The sequence below is a fragment of the Ranitomeya imitator genome, chromosome 3 (assembly GCF_032444005.1).
Source record: "Ranitomeya imitator isolate aRanImi1 chromosome 3, aRanImi1.pri, whole genome shotgun sequence".
NCBI lineage: Eukaryota > Metazoa > Chordata > Amphibia > Anura > Dendrobatidae > Ranitomeya > Ranitomeya imitator.
This window is the reverse complement of record NC_091284.1, coordinates 537,707,956-537,726,658: the sequence shown is the minus strand read 5'-3', so window position 1 is coordinate 537,726,658 and position 18,703 is coordinate 537,707,956. Positions and strand designations below refer to the sequence as shown.

Sequence of the window (18,703 nt, the reverse complement as noted above, 5' to 3'; positions counted from 1 at the left end):
ACATATTGCAATTAAACATCTCTCTCCCTTTATCTATCTCACTCTCCTCTTTCTGTTACCCCTTTCTTGCTATTCAGAAATTAAATCCACACAAATATATCCACCACAAATCGAATTTGGGGTGAAAATTTGACCAAACCAGCTAAATTAAATTTCTAAAGATCTGCTCATCTCTCTTTATGAGCCGTTTATTCTCCTTAACCCTACCCCCTGAATGCATTATTTCTGAAAGACAGTTGAAGTCTTGAATATTTCAAAATTTTGTTAAGGTTTTGTGAAAAAGAGAGGAAAAGAGTGGAAAAAAATAAAACAAATTATGCTCTCTTCACAGCTCATCTGTCCTACTAATGAACCTCCTAGTCTGTAGAGCTTCCACTAGGCCTCTCCTTCACTTCTGCATCACTTTCAATGTCCTCAGGATCCATGCTTTCTCCAGGCCTAAGCTTCCATTGCCAATTAGGCCTTTGACATCATGATGCATCTTTTCAGCACTTCAGGCGATGTGTCATGGTGATATCAGAAGCCTACTTGGAGCTAAAAGTTTTAGCATAGAATTAAAATGAAAATAAAAGAAGAGGCTGGATGGAGCTGAGCCGATGGCATCCCAGTAATGCTTTGCAGCTATTACATCACATGATATATTGCAGTTAATCAGGAGGGACTATCATCTATATATATATAATCATCTAAGGGGCACTTCCGTCTGTTTGTCTGTCTGTATGTCTGTCTGTCATGGAAATTCCAAGTCGCTGATTGGTCGCGGTCAGCGGCCGTGACCAATCAGCGATGGGCACAGTCCGGCGAAATGGCCGCTCCCTACTTCCCTGCAGTCAGTGCCCCCTCCACACTCCCCCCAGTCAGCGCCCGCCGCCCACATAGCGTTTTAGCAGTCCGATAAACCGACTGCATTACACCGCGGCATAACGCGGTGTAATGCAGTCTGTTAACGTTGCTATTAACACTGCGTGACAAACGTTTTACTATTGATGCTGCCTATGCAGCATCAATAGTAAAAATATGTTAAAAATAATTAACAAAAAATTAAAAATGGTGCTATTCTCACCTTCACTATTGTCACCTTCTGACATCCACCGAAGTGCGCGAGTGGTGAGGCTGCCACCAGCTTCGGAGATGCATTCAGAAATGCATTTCAAAGTAACCCAGATGACTTGGCGGTCTCGCAAAGCGGATGGAATAGCACGCCGCTGCAAGATGCTGTGGTAGCCATGCTGGTTCAGTATGCCTTCAATTTTGAATAAATCCCCAACAGTGTCACCAGCAAAGCACCCCCACACCATCACACCTTCTCCTCCATGCTTCACGGTGGGAACCAGGCATGTAGAGTCTATCTGTTCACCTTTTCAGCGTCACACAAAGACACGGTGGTTGGAACCAAAGATCTCAAATTTGAACTCATCAGACCAAAGCACAGATTTCACTGGTCTATTGTCCATTTCTTGTGTTCTTTAGCCCAAACAAGTCTCTTCTGCTTGTTACCTGTCATTAGCAGTGGTTTCCTAGCAGCTATTTTACCATGAAGGCCTGCTGCACAAAGTCTTCTCTTAACAGTTGTTGTAGAGATGTGTCTGCTGCTAGAACTCTGTGTGGCATTGACCTGGTCTCTAATCTGAGCTGCTGTTAACCTGCGATTTCTGAGGCTGGTGACTTGTATAAACTTATCCTCAGAAGCAGAGGTGACTCTTGGTCTTCCTTTCTTGGGGCGGTCCTCATGTGAGCCAGGTTCTTTGTAGCGCTTGCAACTCCAAACACCGAAAATATTCCAGCTCCAGCAAGATGGGTAAAAAAGTCTTTATTTATAACACCATGAAAATATAAAAGTTCCTGACGCCGGGTAGACCAAACAGGTGATAGTGTGAATACGGCTACGCATTTCGACCAATATAGGTCTTACTCATGCCTGTGTGGTTCCAGGACTGAACGCCATAATATAGTAGAATCAGATCTGGGGACACACACCCATGTATATTCCAAATACTTTAAAAGAAAATATACAAACCACATTTAAAACATATAATATATAATTGCCTAGAATACTACTTCCTGCAATTTGTGCCAACTTCCGTGGCTTTGTCCGGAGCTAATGTCCGGAGCTAATGTCCGGAGCTAATGTCCGGAGATAAGTGACGTCAACAGTGTCCAGTGTCTGATTGGTTGCCGCCTGCTGCGAGCGACCAATCAGAAACGTGCCGTACTGTGACACACTCTGCCCGCCATTTTGGTGTGATTTTTGAATTTTTACCTCACAGCAAGTTTCTACTGCGTGGAGGCGGGCCCAGTGACGTTGCTCTTCAAGCTCCTGCCGAATTTAGTCAAAAAAATGATAATACCATTTACCAAAACTATATATTTAGTTGTGAAGTGGTTCAGTGACATTTTCACACCAATTTTGAACTTTTGTTTGGTGTTTTCTCCATATACTGCCTATTATTCACTGACTGTTATACTGAGAGACTGCCGTTTATTAACCTCTTCTTTGCCACATTGGGTATATTGCTCTATTATTTGCCACATAAGGACATTGTCCATTATTGCCCAGCAATTTCTCTGCAATATAAACTGCCTATTTATTAATATCTGCATTCCTGCAAAGAACTATTGCCTATTATTAACTGGCTATTTTCCTACTACCTGACACTGCCCAAAACACGCAAAGTTGTCGTCTGATGTCTTTCATCCCTCCCCTCATAAGCATGTTCATGGATCCTGTGTAACTGTACCTTAAATAACAAGAATTGTCAAGAGCTGGTGAGTGCAGCCATTTTTTGTTCTTTCTTACTATTATTTATTAATTGTATTATTCTTACATTTGAATAAATAAAGTATATATGGATTCTAGACTCCCGATTCTTTAGAATCGGGCTGCCATCTAGTTAAATATAATGATACAAAATTTCATTTCTTTTGTTCATACCTCTAGGGAAGCGAGTATCAAGATTATACATCCAGAACGCCTCTCTAGTGAGCAGGCGTCTTTTTATGTCACCTCCACAATATGACATATGAACTTTTTCAATGCCGTGCGCTTTCAATGCCGTAATATCCCCATTATGTTGTATGTAAAAATGCTTCGATACCATGGAAACATTTCTATTTGCTATATTAGAACAAGTAGCATCTCTAATATGTTCAGTTACACGTGTTTTTAATTTACGTCTAGTGCATCCTATGTAGGAAATATGGCATAATGTACAATCTATTTTATAAACTACGTTTTTAGTGTGACAATTCATAAAGCTGTTAATTTTATATTCTTTAGTGTTTTCTGAATTATGAAAAACGCTGCCTAGCTGTATATGTGCACAAGTGCTACAAGCAGGAGTGCCACATCTAAAAAAGCCTTTACAATCAAGCCAAGTGTTAGATCTGGCTGTGGGTGGAACAGAGCTAGGAGCAATTAAATCACTGATGGTTTGTGCCCTTCTAGCAACCACATTAACTCCATTTTTTAGCATATCACATAGGGTATTATCCTCATATAAAATGGGTAGCCTTTTATTAATAATCCCTCTAATTTGGTTGAATTGGGAAGAAAATTGCAGGCATATATATGGCTTTTTATCATATTTTTTCTTTTCAGATCTTTCATCATTAACCCCTTTACCCCCAAGGGTGGTTTGCACGTCAATGACCAGGCCAATTTTTACAATTCTGACCACTGTCCCTTTATGAGGTTATAACTCCGAAACGCTTCAACGGATCCTGGTGATTCTGACATTGTTTTCTCGTGACATATTGTACTTCATGATAGTGGTAAAATTTCTTTGATAGTACCTGCGTTTATTTGTGAAAAAAATGGAAATTTGGCGAAAATTTTGAAAATTTCGCAATTTTCAAACTTTGAATTTTTATGCAATTAAATCACAGAGATATGTCACACAAAATACTTAATAAGTAACATTTCCCACATGTCTCCTTTACATCAGCATAATTTTGGAACCAATTTTTTTTTTTGTTAGGGAGTTATAAGGGTTAAAAGTTGACCAGCAATTTCTCATTTTTACAACACCATTTTTTTTTAGGGACCACGTCTCATTTGAAGTCATTTTGAGGGGTCTATATGATAGAAAATGCCCAAGTGTGACACCATTCTAAAAACTGCACCCCTCAAGGTGCTCAAAACCACATTCAAGAAGTTTATTAACCCTTCAGGTGTTTAATAGGAATTTTTGGAATGTTTAAATAAAAATGAACATTTAACTTTTTTACACAAAAAATTTACTTCAGCTCCAATTTGTTTTATTTTACCAAGGGTAACAGGAGAAATTGGACCCAAAAAGTTGTTGTCCAATTTGTCCTGAGTACGCTGATACCCCATATGTGGCAGTAAACCACTGTTTGGGCGCATGGGAGAGCTCGGAAGGGAAGGAGCGCTATTTGACTTTTCAATGCAAAATTGACAGGAATTGACATGGGACGCCATGTTGCGTTTGGAGAGCCACTGATGTGCCTAAACATTGAAACCCCCCACAAGTGACACCATTTTGGAAAGTAGACCCCCTAAGGAACTTATCTGGATGTGTGGTGAGCACTTTGACCCACCAAGTGCTTCACAGAAGTTTATAATGCAGAACCGTAAAAATAAAAAATCATATTTTTTCACAAAAATTATATTTTTGCCCCCAATTTTTTATTTTTCCAAGGGTAAGAGAAGAAATTGGACCTCAAAAGTTGTTGTCCAATTTGTCCTGAGTACGCTGATACCCCATATGTGGCAGTAAACCACTGTTTGGGCGCATGGGAGAGCTCGGAAGGGAAGGAGCGCAGTTTGACTTTTCAATGCAAAATTGACAGAAATTGAGATGGGACGCCATGTTGCGTTTGGAGAGCCACTGATGTGCCTAAACATTGAAACCCCCACAAGTGACACCATTTTGGAAAGTAGACCCCCTAAGGAACTTATCTGGATGTGTGGTGAGCACTTTGACCCACCAAGGGCTTCACAGAAGTTTATAATGCAGAGCCATAAAAATAAAACAAAATTTTTTTCCCACAAAAATTATTTTTTAGCCCCCAGTTTTGTATTTTCCCTAGGGTAACAGGAGAAATTGGACCCCAAAAGTTGTTGTCCAATTTGTCCTGAGTACGCTGATACCCCATATGTGGGGGGGAACCACCGTTTGGGCGCATGGGAGGGCTCGGAAGGGAAGGAGCGCCATTTGGAATGCAGACTTAGATGGAATGGTCTGCAGGCGTCACATTGCGTTTGCAGAGCCCCTAATGTACCTAAACAGTAGAAACCCCCCACAAGTGACACCATTTTGGAAAGTAGACCCCCTAAGGAACTCATCTTGATGTGTTGTGAGAGCTTTGAACCCCCAAGTATTTCACTACAGTTTATAACGCAGAGCCATGCAAATAAAAAATATTTTTTTTCCACAAAAATTATATTTTAGCCCCCAGTTTTGTATTTTTCCAAGGTTAGCAGGAGAAATTGGACCCTAAATGTTGTTGTCCAATTTGTCCTGAGTACGCTGATACCCGATATGTGGGGGGGAACCACCGTTTGGGCGCATGGGAGGGCTCGGAAGGGAAGGAGCATCATTTGGAATGCAGACTTAGATGGATTGGTCTGCAGGCGTCACATTGCGTTTGCAGAGCCCCTAATGTACCTAAACAGTAGAAACCTACCACAAGTGACCCCATATTGGAAACTAGACCCCTCAATGAACTTATCTAGATGTGTTGTGAGAACTTTGAACTCCCAAGTGTTTCACTACAGTTTATAACGCAGAGCCGTGAAAATAAAAAATCTTTTTGTTTTCCCACAAAAATTATTTTTTAGCCCCCAGTTTTGTATTTTCCCAAGGGTAACAGGAGAAATTGGTCCACAAAAGTTGTTGTCCAATTTGTCCTGAGCATGCTGATACCCCATATGTTGGGGTAAACCCCTGTTTGGGCACACAGGAGAGCTCGGAAGGGAAGGAGCACTGTTTTACTTTTTCAACGCAGAATTGGCTGGAATTGAGATCGGACGCCATGTCGTGTTTGGAGAGCCCCTGATGTGCCGAAACAGTGGAAACCCCCAATTATAACTGAAACCCTAATCTAAACACACCCCTAACCCTAATTCCAACGGTAACCCTAACCACACCTCTAACCCTGACACACCCCTAACCCTAATCCCAACCCTATTCCCAACTGTAAATGTAATCTAAACCCTAACCCTAACTTTAGCCCCAACCCTAACTGTAGCCCCAACCCTAACCCTAACCCTAGCCCTAACCCTAGCCCTAACCCTAGCCCTAACCCTAGCCCTAACCCTAGCCCTAGCCCTAACCCTAACCCTAGCCCTAATCCTAGCCCTAACCCTAGCCCTAACCCTAGCCCTAGCCCTAACCCTAGCCCTAACCCTAGCCCTAACCCTAACCCTAGCCCTAGCCCTAGCCCTAACCCTAGCCCTAACCCTAGCCCTAGCCCTAACCCTAGCCCTAACCCTAGCCCTAAACCTAGCCCTAGCCCTAACCCTAGCCCTAACCCTAGCCCTAATGGGAAAATGGAAATAAATACATTTTTTTTTATTTTTCCCTACTTAAGGGAGTGATGAAGGGGGGTTTGATTTACTTTTATAGCGAGTTTTTTAGCGGATTTTTATGATTGGCAGCCGTCACACACTGAAAGACCCTTTTTATTGCAAAAAATATTTTTTGCAATACCACATTTTGAGAGCTATAATTTTTCCATATTTTGGTCCACAGAGTCATGTAAGGTCTTGTTTTTTGCGGGACGAGTTGACGTTTTTATTGAAAACATTTTTGGGCACGTGACATTTTTTGATCGCTTTTTATTCCGATTTTTGTGAGGAAGAATGACCAAAAGCCAGCTATTCATGAATTTCTATTGGGGGAGGCGTTTATACCGTTCCGCATTTGGTAAAATTGATAAATCAGTTTTATTCTTCGGGTCAGTACGATTACAGCGATACCTCATTTATATCATATTTTTATGGTTTGGCGCTTTTATACGATAAAAACTATTTTACAGAAAAAATAATTATTTTTGCATCGCTTTATTCTCAGGACTATAACTTTTTTATTTTTTTGCTGATGATGCTGTATGGCGGCTGTTTTTTTGCGGGACAATATGACACTTTCAGCGGTACCATGGTTATTTATATCTGTCCTTTTGATCGTGTGTTATTCCACTTTTTGTTCGGCGGTATGATAATAAAGCGTTGTTTTTTGCCTCGTTTTTTTTTTTTTTTTCTTACGGTGTTTACTGAAGGGGTTAACTAGTGGGACAGTTTTATAGGTCGGGTCGTTACGGACACGGCGATACTAAATATGTGTACTTTTATTGGTTTTTTTTTTTATTTAGATGAAGAAATGTATTTATGGGAATAATATTTTTTTTTTTTTTTCATTATTTTGGAATATTTTTTTTTATTTTTTTTACACATTTGGAAAATTTTTTTTTTACTTTTTTACTTTGTCCCAGGGGGGGACATCACAGATCAGTGATCTGACAGTTTGCACAGCACTCTGTCAGATCACTGATCTGACATGCAGCGCTGCAGGCTTCACAGTGCCTGCTCTGAGCAGGCTCTGTGAAGCCACCTCCCTCCCTGCAGGACCCGGATCCGCGGCCATCTTGGATCCGGGGCTGGAGGGAGCAGGGAGGGAGGTGAGACCCTCGCAGCAACGCGATCACATCGCGTTGCTCCGGGGGTCTCAGGGAAGCCCGCAGGGAGCCCCCTCCCTGCGCGGTGCTTCCCTGCACCGCCGGCACATCGCGATCATCTTTGATCGCGGTGTGCCAGGGGTTAATGTGCCGGGGGCGGTCCGTGACCGCTCCTGGCACATAGTGCCGGATGTCAGCTGTGATAAGCAGCTGACACCCGGCCGCGATCGGCCGCGCTCCCCCCGTGAGCGCGGCCGATCGGCTATGACGTACTATCCCGTCCAGGGTCAGATAAGCCCAGGGCACCTCGACGGGATAGTACGTCTAAGGTCACAGAGGGGTTAATAGGCACCAACAAATTGTCTCTATGTTTATTATTTACTATTTTTATAGCTCTGTCTATACTCCAATTGGGGTATTTACGACTCTTTAGTTTTTTCTAAGTCCCCCGAATTCTTCTATTTTATCCTGTTCCCTACTACAGTTTCGTTTATGCCTAGTAAACTCCCCTACAGGTATGGATTTGATTGTGTGAGCAGGATGACCACTGTCCGCATGCAATATAGTGTTTCCACTAATTGGTTTGACATACGAGGGGCGATCCAAAAGTAATGATAATCGGTTATTTCTATTGCACACAGAAATTAAAATAAAATGTTTTCTTCTCTCTTAGGTACCCACTAGTCCAGGAATTTTTTTTTACTTAAATAGACCACGATTCCCGGGAGCTACATTCATTTGAATATGAACTGCCGAGGAGTGAACATCAAAATGGAAAAAAACGAGCTCAGAGCTGTCATCAAATACCTCTGCTTGAAAAAAAATGACTACCAAAGACATACACAGCGACTTGGTGGAAACATTGGGGGACTCTTCTCCTCCATATTCCACAGTTGCACGCTGGGCCAAGGAATTTAAGCTGGGAAGAACATCGACGGAAAATAACCATCGTGAAGGACACCCATCCACGTCCCTCAATGAAGAAAACGTGGAAAAAGTTGAAGAAGTTGTATTGGCAGATGGAAGAGAGGGTCAAGATCAAGAATTTTTTTCGAAGGGAATTCTAAGTTTAGAAAAGAGATGGACTAAATGTATAGACTTGTTAGGAGACTATGTAGAAAAATTAAGTGTGGGGACACACTTTCTTTTAAAGTATTTGGAATATATGTGGTTTCAGGACCTTACGATTTAATCATGTGACACATGGGGGTGTGTCCCCAGATCTGATTCTACTATATTATGGCCTTCAGTCCTGGAACCACACAGGCATGAGTAAGACCTATATTGGTCGAAATGCGTAGCCGTATTCACACTATCACCTGTTTGGTCTACCTGTCGTAAGGAACTTTTATATTTTCATGGTGTTATAAATAAAGACTTTTTTACCCATCTTTCTGGAGCTGGAATATTTTCGGTGTTTGGAGTTGCTGCTGCAGGACGTCTTGGTCAGGACGGATTCCGTGCTCCGCATCTGATGGTCTGGTTGGTGAGCTGGCTTCGGCTTTTTTAGCCCTTTTTTTTCTCCTTATTTCCTTATATATTTGACCATGCTGCGATCTCCCAACTATATCCTACCACATAATTGAGGTGTAGTGTGTGTAGTGTGTTTTTTGTTTTTTTCATTTCTTAAGATGCAAGTGCAAGATAGCGGCACAGGTGTTTGGAGGTGTTGTATCTGATCCAGTGGGGAGTGGTGATTTCGCTGTATGTCTGAATGAAGTTGAAAGACTCATGAAAATGGAAACAAAAGTATGGTGGAATCACACCACTCTTGAAAATTATTTGACAAAACAAATGATTCCCAGAGGTTTGAGGATTAAAAAAATTTCCACAACCTCTTTCTCTGAAGAATTTAAGAAGGACTGGAATCAGATACTCATGGACTGTTCCCTAAATTTAATGAAACTTCTAATAAAAAATGAAGAGTCTAGACTGAGAGAAATACAAGAAAATTTGGAAAAATCTAAACAAAATCTTGAAAAATTTAAATCATTTTAAATCATTATGAATTTTCACTTGAAAAAGTGAGAGGAAATGTGTGCAGTCTAGAAGATGAAATAATGAATCGGAAGAAACGCAAGTTTGAGAGAGATCTGAATGATTATGCAACTAATACCGTATATGAATGGGGACAGTGGAAAAAATCCTTCAAATCACCTAGATCTATTCTAAAAAATAGCCGAGCCCGTCAAAAAACAACCACCAGACCACAAGTCAATTTTTCATCCACAGAACTGGACTCTTCAGACACAAATGCGAGTACATCGGACATTTCAACAGCAAGTAACAACACCGAAAATAGAAAAAAATATTGAAAAACATCAAAAAATGGAAAAGACGGGGGGGAGGAAACACAAAAAATCTGCCAGGAGTAATGACCCGTTATCAGAAGAAGTACAAGTAACAAAGATAAGTAATGTGGTCAACCTGTCCTCCCAGCCTTTATCGCAAGATCAATTGGATGTATTGGTGCTTGGTCTGAATTTCGTACCTGATTCTGACTTTAACCTATTTATGACCATTTTGGATGTAAATAAATTTATAAGAAACTTAACTATTAAAAAACATTTTTTCAATGATCAAGCTGTTATACTCGATCCTGTTGCTGTTCCCATGATTAATGAGTTTGAGAACTTAGACTTTAGAGAACAGGTGACACTTAATTGTCTTATAAAGTTATCTAGGGAACAACATGAGGAAGGAAGAGAAAGTCTTTCCAATACAGCTGAGAAGTTCAAAACAAAGAATCCGTTTTTTTATCCATTACAAACAAGAGTTGAGTGCATGGAAAAATTCCAAGAAGTGATCGAAAGGGATTTGAAAACACTCCAGGAAACCGAAACTAATAAATCTCATAGGAACTTATCATTGAGACAGCGAAAAGCTTTGAATGAGTTGAAATCCATAAAGGACATTGTAATCAAGAAAAGTGACAAAGGTGGCTTAATAGTAGTAATGGATGAAAAAGACTAGAAAGCCAAAATGAATGAACTTCTGTCTGATGAAGTTACATATGAGAGACTTAAAAGAAATCCAACTAGAGAAATTAATGCCAAGATTGCTGAGCTGATTAAGGAGGGGGTCAGCGTGGCTGTGATTGATAAAAAACAAGCAGACTATTTGTATGTGGCGTTCCCAAAATTGCCAATTATAATGGTCTCCCAAAAATGTATAAAGGTAATGGGTTACCAGCAATGCGCCCGATCATATCAGGAATTGGCTCCATGTTGGAGCATCTATGTGAATGGATGGACGCATTGCTAAAACCTCTGGTCATGAAAATGCCAGGATACATTAAAGACTCTAAGGCAGTTTTGAAAATATTTTCTAATCGAGCATGGAAACAAGAATACAGCTGGTTAAGTTGTGACGTCGTATCTTTATATGCGAGTATTCCTCACGATGTAGCAATGAAAGCTGTGGATTTTCATCTTAAAGATTGTGGTCAATATTCGGATGATTTGATTAATTATGCACTGCAGGTTTTACAGTTTCTTATGCAGAATAATATTTTTTCTTTTGACAATGCAATGTATATCCAGAAATCGGGAGTCCCAATGGGGGCTAAATACTCGCCGTCTCTGGCTAACTTAACAATGGCATATTGAGAACAGAGATATTTGTATTCTGCTGATAATCCTTTTGTTGAACACATCTCCTGGTATGGCAGATACATAGATGACACCCTCATCATTTGGGAGGGTGATGTGTCTGCCATCCCGGGATTTGTGGAATACATTAATCTCAATGACTGTGGTATCAAATTCACGTTTGTGCATGATCAGCGTAGCATTTCTTTTTTAGATTTGGAACTATCTGGTTATGTGGGAGAATCAATTGTGAGCAAAACATATGTCAAACCAATTAGTGGAAACACTATATTGCATGCGGACAGTGGTCATCCTGCTCACACGATCAAATCCATACCTGTAGGGGAGTTTACTAGGCATAAACAAAACTGTAGTAGGGAACAAGATAAAATAGAAGAATTTGGGGGACTTAGAAAAAAACTAAAGAGTCGTAAATACCCCAACTGGAGTATAGACAGAGCTATAAAAATAGTAAATAATAAACATAGAGACAATTTGTTGGTGCCTAGTAATGATGAAAGATCTAAAAAGAAAAAATATGATAAAAGCCATATGTATGCCTACAATTTTCTTCCCAATTCAACCAAATTAGAGGGATTATTAATAAAAGGCTACCCATTTCACATGAGGATAATACCCTATGTGATATACTAAAAAATGGAGTTAATGTGGTTGCTAGAAGGGCACAAACCATCGGTGATTTAATTGCTCCTAGCTCTGTTCCACCCACAGCCAGATCCAACACTTGGCTTGATTGTAAAGGCTTTTTTAGATGTGGCACTCCTGCTTGTAGCACTTGTGCACATATACAGCTAGGCAGCGTTTTTCATAATTCAGAAAACACTAAAGAATATAAAATTAACAGCTTTATGAATTGTCACACTAAAAACGTAGTTTATAAAAGAGATTGTACATTATGCCATATTTCCTACATAGGATGCACTACACGTAAATTAAAAACACGTGTAACTAAACATATTAGAGATGCTACTTGTTCTAATATAGCAAATAGAAATGTTTCCATGGTATCGAAACATTTTTACATACAACATAATGGGGATATTACGGCATTGAAAGTGCACGGCATTGAAAAAGTTCATACGTCATATTGTGGAGGTGACATAAAAAGACGCCTGCTCACTAGAGAGGCGTTCTGGATGTATAATCTTGATACTCGCTTCCCTAGAGGTATGAACAAAAGAAATGAAATTTTGTATCATTATATTTAATGTTTTAAATGTGGTTTGTATATTTTCTTTTAAAGTATTTGGAATATATGTGGTTTCAGGACCTTACGATTTAATCATGTGACACATGGGTGTGTGTCCCCAGATCTGATTCTACTATATTATGGCGTTCAGTCCTGGAACCACACAGGCATGAGTAAGACCTATATTGGTTGAAATGCGTAGCCGTATTCACACTATCACCTGTTTGGTCTACCTGGCGTAAGGAACTTTTATATTTTCATGGTGTTATAAATAAAGACTTTTTTACCCATCTTGCTGGAGCTGGAATATTTTCGGTGTTTGGAGTTGCTGCTGCAGGACGTCTTGGTCTGGACGGATTCCGTGCTCCGCATCTGATGGTCTGGTTGGTGAGCTGGCTTCGGCTTTTTTAGCCCCTTTTTTTTCCTTATTTCTTTGTAGCGCTTGATGGTTTTTGCCACTGCACTTGGGGACACACTCAAAGTTTTCCCAATTTTTTAGACTGACTGACCTTCATTTCTTAAAGTAATGATGGCCACTCGTTTTTCTTTACTTAGCTGCTTTTTTCTTGCCATAATACAAATTCTAACAGTCTATTCAGTAGGACTATCAGCTGTGTATCCACCAGACTTCTGCTCAACACAACTGATGGTCCCAACCCCATTTATATGGCAAGAAATCCCACTTATTAAACCTGACAGGGCACACCTGTGAAGTGAAAACCATTCCCGGTGACTACCTCTTGAAGCTCATCAAGAGAATGCCAAGAGTGTGCAAAGCAGTCATGAAAGCAAAAGGTGGCTACTTTGAAGAACCTAGAATATAAGACATATTTTCAGTTGTTTCACACTTTTTTGTTAAGTATATAATTCCACATGTGTTATTTACAATTTTCATAGTCATGAAAATACGGAAAAATCTTTAAATGAGAAGGTGTGTCCAAACTTTTGGTCTGTACTGTACATACATACATATTCTAGAATACCTGATGCGTTAGAATCGGACCACCATCTAGTAGACTGTATAACGGCCTAGGCAGAAAATGTGACAGCTATTTTATGATGATTTAAGATGGTGAGGTGACATCAGAGCTCACTAATCTGTAATATAGATTACAAGAAACGGTCACAATGCATTGGGCACATTTTTCAGTTTTACCAGCTGTGAGAAGGTGAGAGTAGTAGTCTGTGAGTAATACAGAGATTTGGTGGAGGGAAAAAGAAATAGGAAATGTTCTAACAACAACAGTGTCAGACTCTATGCTATGGAATAGCTGGCATACAGTATATCCTACTGCATTTGAACTACAATTATACTTTTTTTTAACAAGTAGTTGCTAGCTAATGTTAATTTTAATAATTGCAGTTGTGAACAAAAATGTATTTTTTATACCTCATAGTTTTAAGACATTTCTTAATTCTAAGAGACCTATTGTCTTAGGGGACATCATGTTTTTCTTCTGTATTGCATTGTATTGTGTTTTGTTCTTAGCTGTCTCCTACTAAACTAAATGTTAAAATTGAATATGGCATTTAACCCCTTTCTGACCTCGGACGGGATAGTACGTCCGAGGTCAGATCCCCTGCTTTGATGCAGGGCTCCGCGGTGAGCCCGCATCAAAGCCGGGACATGTCAGCTGTTTTGAACAGCTGACATGTGCCCGTAATAGGCGCGGGCAGAATCGCGATCTGCCCGCACCTATTAACTAGTTAAATGCCGCTGTCAAACGCAGACAGCGGCATTTAACTACCGCTTCCGGCCGGGCGGCCGGAAATGACGTCATCGCCGACCCCCGTCACATGATCGTCAGGATGGTCCTAGAGACCTCTATGGTTACTGATCACCGGTGGCTGTGAGCGCCACCCTGTGGTCGGCGCTCACAGCACACCTCCATTTCTGCTACATAGCAGCGATCAGCAGATCGCTGCTATGTAGCAGAGGCGATCGAGTTGTGCCTGCTTCTAGCCTCCCATGGAGGCTATTGAAGCATGGCAAAAGTAAAAAAAAAAAATGTGAAAAAAATGTGAAAAAAATAAAAAAAATATAAAAGTTTAAATCACCCCCCTTTCGCCCCAATCAAAATAAATCAATAAAAAAAAAATCAAATCTACACATATTTGGTATCGCCGCGCTCAGAATCACCCAATCTATCAATTAAAAAAAAGCATTAACCTGATCGCTAAACAGCGTAGCAAGAAAAAAATTCAAAACGCCAGAATTACGTTTTTTAGGTCGCCGTGACATTGCATTAAAATGCAATAACGGGCGATCAAAAGAACGTATCTGCACTAAAATGCTATAATTAAAAACGTCATCTTGGCACGCAAAAAAATAAGTCCTCAACCGACCCCAGATCACGAAAAATGGAGACGCTACGAGTATCGGAAAATGGCGCAATTTTTTTTTTTTTTTAGCAAAGTTTGGAATTTTTTTTCACCACTTAGATAAAAAATAACCTAGTCATGTTTGGTGTCTATGAACTCGTACTGACCTGGAGAATCATAATGGCAGGTCAGTTTTAGCATTTAGTGAACCCAGCAAACAAAAAACAAGTGTGAGATTGCACTTTTTTTGCAATTTCACCGCACTTGGAATTTTTTTCTTGTTTTCTAGTACACGACATGCTAAAACCAATGATGTCATTCAAAAGTACAACTCGTCCCGCAAAAAATAAGCCCTCACATGGCCAAATTGACGGAAAAATAAAAAAGTTATGGCTCAGGGAAAGAGGGGAGTGAAAAACGAACACGGAAAAACGAAAAATCCCAAGGTCATGAAGGGGTTAAAGGCATAAACTGTCATAATCAGTCCTAACAGTTACCAACACATGTTAACTGTATAACAGAGCCCAAAGCTACGTGTTTTGCGGACTCAATTCCTGATCCCAAACCAAAGGACACGTTCACACATTCGTTGGTGAGTTCTGAAAAATACAGAAGTGGTGACGTGTTTCTATTATACTTTAAGTCTGACTGTTCCCTTACTGATTTTGGCTTACAAATACTGATCTAAAATAAACACCAAATGCTGAACATGACCTGACACTTGCAATCAACATGGCAGGTGTATAATTATTATTTTTTATTATTATTAATTTATATAGCACCATTGAGATATAGAAATATATATAATGAGATATATAACTACAGTATGTAACCAACTGCAAGTCACACCAGTAATATGTAAGCTGTACTGAGGTCTCAGCTGCAACCAATGACATAATTTTCAGTTGTGATCCTCCTATCATTTTGAAACAGAGGCCCTCAACAGCACATATAGACATATACAGAATTAGAAAGAAAAAAAATAGAAAGAAGATTGCCGTATATATTTGTGTATAATCTGAGTTTGTCAGCACATTTTTTATGCTGAAAAAGCCTCCCCTCAGCTTATACTCAAGTGTGGGTTCTACTTGCGGTATTTTTCGGACTATAATACGGAGAGGGACTGGCAGCAGTAGAGCAGCGGGTCACAGAAGGCAGGAGACGGCTGCTGTGGCTAACACCTGTGCCCGCTGCTAAAGATAAATTAATATTCACTGATCTCTATGCCAATGGGAGTGGACAGCAGTGAATGTTCATTTCTCATTAATAGCGGAAAGGTAAGTAGGATGGTTTATATTTTTCTAATGTTTTTCTGATGGGGGCCATGCATGCCAGGATGGGGATGAGGGTGCCTTGCATAGCAGGATGGGGATTAGGAGGTCATGCATACCAGGATAGGGATGAGGGGGCCATGCATACCAGGATGGGGATAAAGGGGCCATGCATACCAGGATAGGGATGAGGGGGCCATGCATACCAGGATGGGGATAAAGGGGCCATGCATACCAGGATCAGGATGAGGAGGCCATGCATACCAGGATTGGGATGAGGAGGCCATGCATACCAGGATAGGGATGAGGGGGCCATGCATACCAGGATGGGGATAAAGGGGCCATGCATACCAGGATAGGAATGAGGAGCCATGCATACCAGGATCAGGATGAGGAGGCCATGCATACCAGGATTGGGATGAGGAGGCCATGCATACCAGGATGGGGATGAGGGGGCCATGCATACCAGGATGGGGATAAAGGGGCCATGCATATCAGGATAGGGATGAGGGTGTCATGCATACCAGACTTATACTCAAGTCATTAAGTTTTCCCAGTTTTTTGTGGTAAAATTAGTTGGAACGGCTTATATTTGGGTCAGCTTACACTTGAATATATACGGTATATATTATAAAAATCAGATTACTAAAAAATAGTATTGAAAATATTGATCAAATAGGTAATTAATTTGAAAGTGAATTTTCTCAAAAATAGCACATTTACTAGGTAAAATGAATGTTCTAATCAGGCCTGCATCCTAAGTACCGCTACATAAGTCACTTACAATGTGAACACTAATATTAATGGTGATTTGTACCCACATTATACCAAATGTACCTCTGTACAGAAAACAGGAGAATAAGTATTTTCATTGAACCATTGGAGTCGCAAAGCTACAACATCTGTTCCATAATTTTAATGATATCTCTCCACAGTAATACGATATTGAAAAAATCTTTCACATCTTTAAATGTGTTTTAAAACAATGGTTTTAACAGTTGTTTAAAGACAAAGAATTTGTTGTACAGGCAGAAAATGCACATTAAACTTGCATTTTATTGACTCAAGCAAATGTTTCAGTACTTCAAGTCAATAAAAATGGCACCTGCCTATAAAATGAAGAGGTCTTATACAGAATGTTATATAATATATATTTTTCTGCTCTGCTTTATAAAGCGTCATTGCCTTCCTACTCTATGCAATTGTCAACTACTTGCCCTCTTTCATTGAACAAATTATATTTAATAAAAAGTAATAAATAAACCATCAACCATAAATCATTACCCTACATTTATAAACCAAAAAATGGTAAAGATGTCAGTGAAGATGAGGAAGCATAGGTTCCTAGGAAGAATAAAGAATATAAATATATAGGATTTTTTCTTTTGTACAAGGCATTCCTACACAGACAGCTTAAAAGTCAATGCTGAAGAAAAAAAATAAAACTTTGAACTGTTGCCATTTTCTCAGCTATGGGAATTAACACAGCAAGTGGTCCCACAGCAGAGAACTGACGGTAGACTGGCATTTTCCCCACTTTAAAAGAAAAGTGTTCTTTTTACAACTCAATAGAAAAAAAATATGCCTAGAGACATAAAGTATCTTACATTTGCTACCTCATTCATACAAGGTAATATGATGATTATATTATATTATAATGATATGTACTAGTTAATTATCAAGTTAATTTATAGATATTATTTTAATTAAACATCTTACCAACTTACTGATATTTCAAAGTTTATTACAAAGGAATTACAGACCGATTGCAATAGCGTAGGAAAAAAACATGTTAATATACCTTTTTTTATTGTTTAGGCTTCTTTATTGTTTTGTCAATAAAAGGCACCATTCATGATTACAACTGGAAGCTGAAAACTGATGCTGACTGAATACTTCTCATTGTAAACAATCTCATTAATCTTCAGAGAGCTAAACATTCTGCATTTCAGAATAATATAATGTACATAACTGAAGAATGTAATATATACAGTATATATATATATATATATATAGTAGTGCAGTGGTAGCACACTGTGCAGTGATGAGGCAGTGACCCAGCAAAGTTCAAAGCAAAATGTCTCTTTAATGTTCAACTCAAAAACACAGCACACAACATCGTCCGGATCGCAACCGGGAACATATCCTCTGGAATACAGTCACAAAACGCACCAGTCCACCTCTGACCAGTTCCCATGGGTGACTGCTCTGCCGTATCAATGTCTCTTTTCTCACAGCAATACACAGTACACAATATTCTCTGGATCACAGCCAGGAACCATATCTTCTGGATTACAGTCACTAAACACACCAGTCCACCTCTGACCGATTGTTGTGGACGAATGCACCGCTGTGTACGCTGTGGGTGCCAGGCATCTCAGCTCTCCTTGCTGTTTGGCTCCGCTGGCCTGTGTTGTCTCACACAGCGTAAAGCTCTGCCAAGGCGACTGCTCTGTACTCCTCCAAACACCAGACTGACACTCAAACTGACACACCCAAACCCTTTACTGCAGGGATTTTAACTGGGATCTGTGGCCTTCAGCCAACTGGAAGACCTGGGCTGGGAGAGAAACTGACTGCATGACTTCCATCCTGCAGTTTGTTTCAAAATACAAAAACTCCAGAGCAGGTTTTCCCAACTGTGCCCTGGACACTAATACTTTTTTTAGTCT

At 39.9% G+C, this 18,703-nt stretch overlaps 1 protein-coding gene across 2 annotated transcripts in view; it reads right to left on the bottom strand.

Moving 5' to 3' along the window:
* Positions 1 to 18,703, bottom strand: part of LOC138670461 (gamma-aminobutyric acid receptor subunit gamma-3-like) — a 1,219,385-nt gene that overhangs the window by 1,035,882 nt on the left and 164,800 nt on the right. The gene's annotated exons all lie outside the window — the stretch shown is intronic.